The sequence below is a fragment of the Bombina bombina genome, chromosome 8 (assembly GCF_027579735.1).
Source record: "Bombina bombina isolate aBomBom1 chromosome 8, aBomBom1.pri, whole genome shotgun sequence".
Lineage (NCBI taxonomy): Eukaryota > Metazoa > Chordata > Amphibia > Anura > Bombinatoridae > Bombina > Bombina bombina.
This window is the reverse complement of record NC_069506.1, coordinates 300,125,526-300,133,306: the sequence shown is the minus strand read 5'-3', so window position 1 is coordinate 300,133,306 and position 7,781 is coordinate 300,125,526.

Below are 7,781 nucleotides of genomic sequence, written 5' to 3'. Positions count from 1 at the left end.
TAGTCCATAGGCCACCCATTTAAATTTTTGGGGTACAGTTCTAATGACACCTCTACAGACCCTGATTTGTCTTTCCTACCTATTTCTTTTCTCTTCTCTGCTGGGCTACACGTTCAACTGAAAAGAGGTGGGAGGAATTATAAGCCATTGTAAGGATTCTTGACCTCTTCATAGTGGCGGGAAATATATACCATATGTTCTGGAGGACTATGGACCATCATTGTTCCAAAAAAAGAATTTAGCAAGTAACCATAAATTGTTGGCGGGTTTTTCCAAAAAAAATACTACTACGCCCCTTTTAAACTACTCCAGGGGTCAGCAACCTTGGCTCTCCAGATGTTTTAGAACTACATTTCCCATGATGTTTAGACAGTTTAAAGACACTTAAACATCATGGGAAATGTAGTTCTAAAACATCTGGAGAGCCAAGGTTGCTGACCCCTGGTCTACTCTAACTTGTGGATATTTGTGTGTATAAAAAAAAAAAGTTTAAAGAAATACCATGAATTTCACCACCTTTGCAAAATTTCTATTAGTGACACCAGGTACATTAAAATGAAAATATCTTCTTTTAAATATATGTACATTTTTGGCCTTCTTTTAAAAAACAAAAAAAAATGCAACAAGCAACATCTAGAAAACACATTTAGTAAACTAATTTTTAAAATGGTTACATTTAGTTGATACTCTAATTTCTGTAATGTTTTTGAAAATGAAATTTGTCTCTGCATTCAAGTCAAATTGAACAAGATCTTATATGTTGTCTTTACAAGTAGTTTCTTGGCATTCTAGATCTAAAAAAGTACCCTAGATCTAGAATGCCAAGAAACTACTAGTTAAGACAAAATATAAGATTTTGTTCACTTTGACTTGAATGCAGAGGCAAATTTAATTTCTTTCCTATGATATGGAGAGTCCACAATGTCATTCCAATTACTAGTGGGATATTCAACTCCTGGCCAGCAGGAGGAGGCGAAGAGCACCCCAGCAAAGCTGTTAAGTGTAACTTCGCTTACCCATAATCCCCAGTCATTCTCTTTGCCTCTGTCAATGGAGGATGTGTGAAGACGCTGTCTAAAGATATTTAATCCTTTTATGGGTACTTTTCCCTGCAACCAAGGATTGGGGTCTAGCTGTGTCAATCTCTTTAGTAAGAGTAGTGGTGGCTTTTAGCAGTTAAAAGGTGGCGAGGTAGTCTTTGCTTTACTTCTAACACTTTTGCTACCCCTTTGCAGAAAGCCAGGGTTGGTTACTCTGTTCTTTCTTTTAATACAGGTCCCTGATGGGGAGTGGCGTACTGGTCACACCTAAGTAACTGTTATCTGCCCTGCAGCTGGATCCACAGGTAAGTGCATTCTCCTTCTAGGTACTGAAGGATTGCACTTTAGAGGGAAATCCTCTAGTGGATCTAATTTGGGACATAGTTTATCTAATTTGATTTAGATAAATTTTTGGGGCAGATTTGCAGGCACATTGTATGCTTAATTCAGGCATGTAGAGAGACTAAGGGGTTGATATTAAGAAGTGTGCTTTAGACTTAACTTTATTTGGTAAAGTGTATCAGAAGGGTTTGTTCTATATCAATACGTATGGCTGTTTGATTTGGAGTCCGGATCAAAATGGGCTGTTGTGGCTAAGATATGTTTTTTTACTTTTGAGCCGCTTGAAATGCGCGCTTTTTAACTGTAGCTTGTGGCGCAGTGTCTTTTTTCTTTTTCTTCTCAGCCCACTCACGTGACTCTCCACACTTCCGTGTGTATGAGGAGCGGAGTTTAGTCAGTTATTGAGCCTGGACTGCTGCGGCTAACTTTTCTGATGATCGGATTGTTGGTCGGATCTAATGAATCACTGTTCTCAGCTGGAGATTTCCGTTGCTAGTGGGTTATTTGGTTCCCGGTATGGTAGGAGCCTCAGGCACTCTAAAGTTTTTTTTGTTAAAGTGACAGGTGCCATTTTTGATCTGATTTTCTAATAAAATTTCAAAGTTTATTTCAGTTAATTTATTAGATCTGTATATGCTATAAATTTTATTTTTATTTTTTGTGGGAACTGATATCTGCAATGGAATCTGAAAAACATTCTTCATTTAATATGGACAAATATTTACTTTTTTGGAAGTCCCAATTGTACTACCTATGCAATTTTGTTCCACTTGCTTAGCTAAGACCTCAAAATAGAAGGACAAAGTAATCCCTTGTAAGCCTAATGTCTCTCAGGATATTGCTGTTAAGGATATGCCTCGGCTTTCTCCTCAAATGTCCCAAGCCTTATCAGTTTTGCATACAGTGTTTTGCGTGTCCTCAACCTCCTGGGGGTGTTTATTTGCCAGGGAATTTTGCAGCGCAGATAACTTCTGCGGTATCAGCGGCTTTGTCAGCTTCCCCTAATTTGTGTAAGCGTAAGAGGAAATCTAAACTTTTGTCTGCTAGTAAGGCTTCTGACCCCTCTAAATCTACGCTGGTCAACCTTTCTCAATTGTCTGATAAAGAGCATACTTCAGTATCTTCTGAAGGTGAAATCTCAGACTCTGAAACTTTGCCAGAAAAATCTTCAGAATCTGAAGATGTAAATCTTAGATTTAAGCTTAAACATCCCCGGTTACTTCTAAATGGAGGTCTTAGCTACTTTGGACGACTCTGAACCTTCGGTTGCTGTCAACCCAACGGAGTCTTCTAAACTGAGTAGAGTTTATGATTCTCCATCTTCTGAGGCGGTTTTTCCTGTTCCAAGGAAGATGTCTGAAATTATAGCTCAGGAATGGGATAAGCCAGGGGTTCCTTTTTCCCTTTCCCCTGTTTTCAAAAAGATGTTTCCTGTTGCTGACTCAATTCGTGACTCTTGGCGCACTGTGCCTAAAGTAGAAGGAGCTATTTCTACTCTTGCTAAGAAAACTACCATTCCTATAGAGGATAGTTGCTCTTTTAAGGATCCCATGGATAAGAAGCTACTTTAAAAAGATGTACATCCATCAAGGATTACAGTGGCCCTGTACCTGCAGCGAGTATTGCCACGGTTGTGGGAGCAGCATCTTATTGGTGCGATGCCTTGTCTGATCTTATTAAAGGGGAAACTATCGTAGAGGAGATCAAGCTAGGATCAAAGCTCTCAAACTGGCCCAAACATTTATCTGTGATACCAAACAGCAGATAATTAGACTGGAGCTAATTAGCTGTACTAGCCGGTAGAGCTCTGTGGTTAAAAATCCCGGTCGGCTGATGTTTATTCGAAGGCCAAGCTTTTGCCTTTACCCTTATAAGGGTAAAACTCTGTTTCAACCTGGTTCTGGCGGAAATCATTTCCAGAGATTACGGGTGGAAAGGGTTCTTTCCTGCCTCAGGACAAAAAGAATAGACCTAGGGGTTAAGGGACAGATGTCTTTCTCTTCCAAACCAGACCAATCCAGGTCCATTTGGACATCCAGCCAGCCCTGGAATAAGGGAAAGCAAAACAAGAAGCCTTCCGCTGACTCTAAATCAGCCTGAAGGTTCCACCCCTGATTCAAGTGTGGATCTGGTGGGGGGCAGGCTTTCTCTTTTTCTTCAAACCTGGATACAGCGATGTCCCAGATCTATGAGCTTTTGGACATAGTATCCCAGGGTTACAGAATGGGTTTCACGTCTTGCCCTCCCAAGGCGCAGATTTCTTCTGTCAAGACTATACCTCAAACCAAGTAAAGAAGGAGGCCTTCTTAAATTGCGTAAAGGACCTATCCTTCCTGGGAGTTATTGTTCCAGTCCCTCTAAGGAAACAAGGTCTAGGATTCTATTCAAATAATTTGTGGTTCCCAAAAAGGAGGGAACTTTTCGTCCCATCCTAGATTTTAAGTGTCTCAACAAATTCCTCAGGGTTCTGTCCTTCAAGATGGAAACTATTCGTTCCATTCTTCCTATGGTACAGAAAGGTCAGTTTATGACGGACCATAGACCTGAAGGATGCATAACTTCATGTTTCCCCATTCACAGGAAACATCACCAGTCTCTGAGGTTTGCCTTTCTGGACAAGCATTTACAGTTTGTTGCACTTCCGTTTGGTCTGGCCACGGGCTCCCAGAATATTCACAAAGGTTCTGGGGGTGCTATTGGCAGTGATCAGATCCAGGGAATTGCTGTGGCGCCTTATCCAGACGACATCTTGGTTCAGGTGTCATCTTTTCAACTAGCTCAATCTAATACAAAGATGCTGTTGTCCTTTTCTACGTTCCCATGGGTGGAAGGTGAATCTGGAAAAGAGTTCTCTAGTTCCATCTACAAAAGTGTGTTTCCTAGGGACAATAATAGATTCTCTGTCATGAAGATTTGCCTGACGGAGGCCAGAAAATCCAAACTTCTTGCTTCCTGCCTTTCTCTCCAGTCTTCCCTTTTGTCATCAGTGGCACAATGCATGGAGGTGATTTGGCCTGATGTGGCATCCATGGACATCATCCTTTTGCTCGGTTGCATCTGCGACTGCTGCTGCTTTGCATGCTCCGTCAATAGAACAGAGACCATTCAGATTTATCACAGAGGATAAATCTGGACCCCCTAACAAGAGACTCTCTCGTGGTGGATGTCACAGGAACATCTGTCTCAGGGCACTTGCTTCCTGAGACCTTCCTGGGAGATTGTGACTACGGACGCCAGAGTTGAGAGCTATCTTCAATGCACTATCAGCATTGCCTCCACTGTCTTTAGTCCGTTTTGTTTCATATTCCAGTCGGACAACATCATCTCAGTGGCTTACATCAACCACCTGTGAGAGACTCGGAGTTCCTTAGCCATGAAGGAGGTGACTCGCATTCTGCAGTGGGCGTAAGCTCACGATTGTCTGCTATATGCCATCTATGTTCCGGGAGTGGACAACTGGGACACAGATTTTCTGAGCAAACAGACTTTTCATCCCGGGGAGTGGGCTCTCCATCCAGAAGTGTTGTCTCAGATAACCCTCAGGTGGGGATTTCCAGAGTTGGATCTGATTGGCATCCCCACCAAAACACCAAGGTTCCAAAGTACAGTTCAAGGTCAAGAGATCCTCAGGCCGTTCTGATAGATACTCTAGCGGTTCCTTGGATGTCCCATCTGGCATATCTGTTTCTTCCGTTTTGCTCTCTTCCACGAGTCATTGCTCGTATCAAACATCAGTGATCCTAATAGCTTCTGCATGGCCTCACAGGATCTGGTTTGCAGATCTGGTAAGGATGTCATCTCTGCCTCCTTGGTGGTTACCTCTGAGGAAAGACCTTCTAGATCAGGGTCCTTTCCTCCATCCAAACCTGGATACTCTGAAGCTGACTGCTTGGAGATTGAACGCTAGTTCTGTCTAGACGTGGTTTTTCTAAAGCGGTCATTGATACTATGCTTCAGGCTCGCAAACCTTTTACTCGCAAGATTTACCACAAGGTTATGGCGTAAATATCATTAATCAGGAAATTGTAGTTCCTTCTTTTTGTCCTAATCCTTATTATAAGGAACGTCTTTTGCATAACTTGGATGTTGTGCGTGCTCTAATGTTTTAAAATGGAAATCACGTTTTACAGTGCTAAAAAGATACCTATATAAAAACCAACAGAAAAGGTGCTCCTCCTTTATGGCAACCCAAAATATACAAAGAGAGAGAAGAAATCTTATGTCAAAAGACAAAAAAAGGAACAAAATCTGTGGCGCCAAACACAGGCTTAATATATATATATATGTATGATGTATCAGGCTACAGATACTAATGGATACTGTTTAGTATCAAAATCTAGTTAGAAATAACTTGCACTACTCGAAAAGTTACAGTAATAAAACAACATTAAAACAAAATCAAATCAAAAATAAAACATCACATATGCATATGACAAAATTTGCAGTTTCCCTTACTGCTGCCATTCTCCATGCCAGCAGTAAGGGAAACTGCAACACTCTCCTAAGAGACTGAGAGGAATTATCTCTAAAAGTAAAAACAAAGTTTGAAAGTTTTTCTTTAGTTTGGCTAGTCCTGTCTGGATACGTTAGTATCCAGAAGAACTCGGAAACTTACGAAGTTACGATTGCGGGTCTGAGACGGAAAAGGACCAGGAGGATAAGGATCCCCTATAAGGACCAGTTCCAACTCATTTTCGGGGTAAGTAAAAAAGTGCACATTTAAGTGAAAAACTTTGCCATACTTGACAAGGACCTCTTGTCTCATATCGTTCAGAGGATCGTTGGATTCATACTTTCAATCTGGAGTCCTAAAAAACGAACTTTTGAAATTTTGAAGGACACTTCTACTACTCTTTCCCTCTGGTTAAGAAGTATAATTCGTTTGGCTTACGAGACTGCTGGACAGCAGCCTCCTGAGAGAATTACGGCTCATTCCACTAGGGCTGTCTCTTCTTCTTGGGCTTTAAAATGAAACAGATTTTTAAGGCGGCTACATGGTCCTCTCTGCATACTTTTTTCAAATTCTACAAATTTGATACTTTTTGCCTCAGCTGAGGCCTCTTTTGGGAGAGAGGTTCTTCAAGCGGTGGTGCCTTCTGTTTAGGTCCTCCTGCCTTTTTTCTCCCTCCCTGTTCATTCCGTGTCCTCTAGCTCGGATATTGGTTCCCACTAGTAATTGGAATGACGGTGTGGACTCTCCATGTCATAGGAAAGAAGACAAAATGTATGCTTACCTGATCAATTTCTTTATTTGCAGAAATGGAGAGTCAGCGTCTCCACTCTCTATTTAATTGTAATACAGCAGTTTTTTTGAGTAAACCTCTGACAATTTTTTCACCCTTGTGTTTCTTCTTTTTCCCTTTTCCTTTGGCTGAATGACTGGGGATTATGGGTAAGGTTAACAGCTTTGCTGGGGTGCTCTTTGCCTCCTCCTGCTAGCCAGGAGTTTAATATCCCACTAGTAATTGGAATGACATTGTGGACTCTCTATGTCCGGAAAGAAAGAAATTTGTCAGGTAAGCATACAGTTTGTTTTTCAAAAACATTACAGAAATTTGAGTATCAACTAAATGCAGCCATTTTAAAAATTACTTTACTAAATGGGTTTTCTAGATGTTGCTTGTTGCGATTTTTTTTTTTTTTATATAGTGCTTTTTATTTGCTGCACAAGATATTATGTATTTGACCAATACAATTAAATATGTAAATACTGGGGCACCTATTTGAGACTATAAAAGAGTTTCAGTGAATGTAGACCATTATTTCATAAGTTAATTCAATATGGCATCACTGGCTATTTTCAGTGCTTACCTCCCAACATTTGTGGCTGATAATTAGGGACTCAGGAGGTTGAGGTGTCCCTGACACCATTTTTGTGGGTGAAACCATGTTGAGAGGGGCGGGGTCGTGTGTAGATAGTGGGCAGTACCATGGGTGTGTCTGTCCAGTCAGTTGACATGTCTGGTGCTTCGTGTGTGTGTCTGGTTTGGTTCTTAGGTGGAGGTAAGGGATCTGGACATATGGCTGTTTTACGACAGTGGTACAGATCTCCAAATTAGGGACTGTGCCTCTCAAATCAGGATAGTTGAGAGATCTACAGTGTGTTTTCCCCATGCACAAACTTTTATTCCATTTGTCTTGAGATACTCTCTAACAAGTGGAAAAGGCCAGTTTGGCATTTTATAAAATCTCTTCAGCTGTCAAATTCAATAAGTAAAATGGCCTACAAATTTGTTTCTTATAATTTTGGATTGTGATCTGTCCTATGTTAAGTATAGGGCCATTTATCGACAATCTGATAATGCATTTTTCTGTGCCAAAAAAACAATAGAAAACGTTATTATGATCCTGCACACACCAAAAAGTGCTCACTGAGAGCTGTTATGCAGACAATAATTA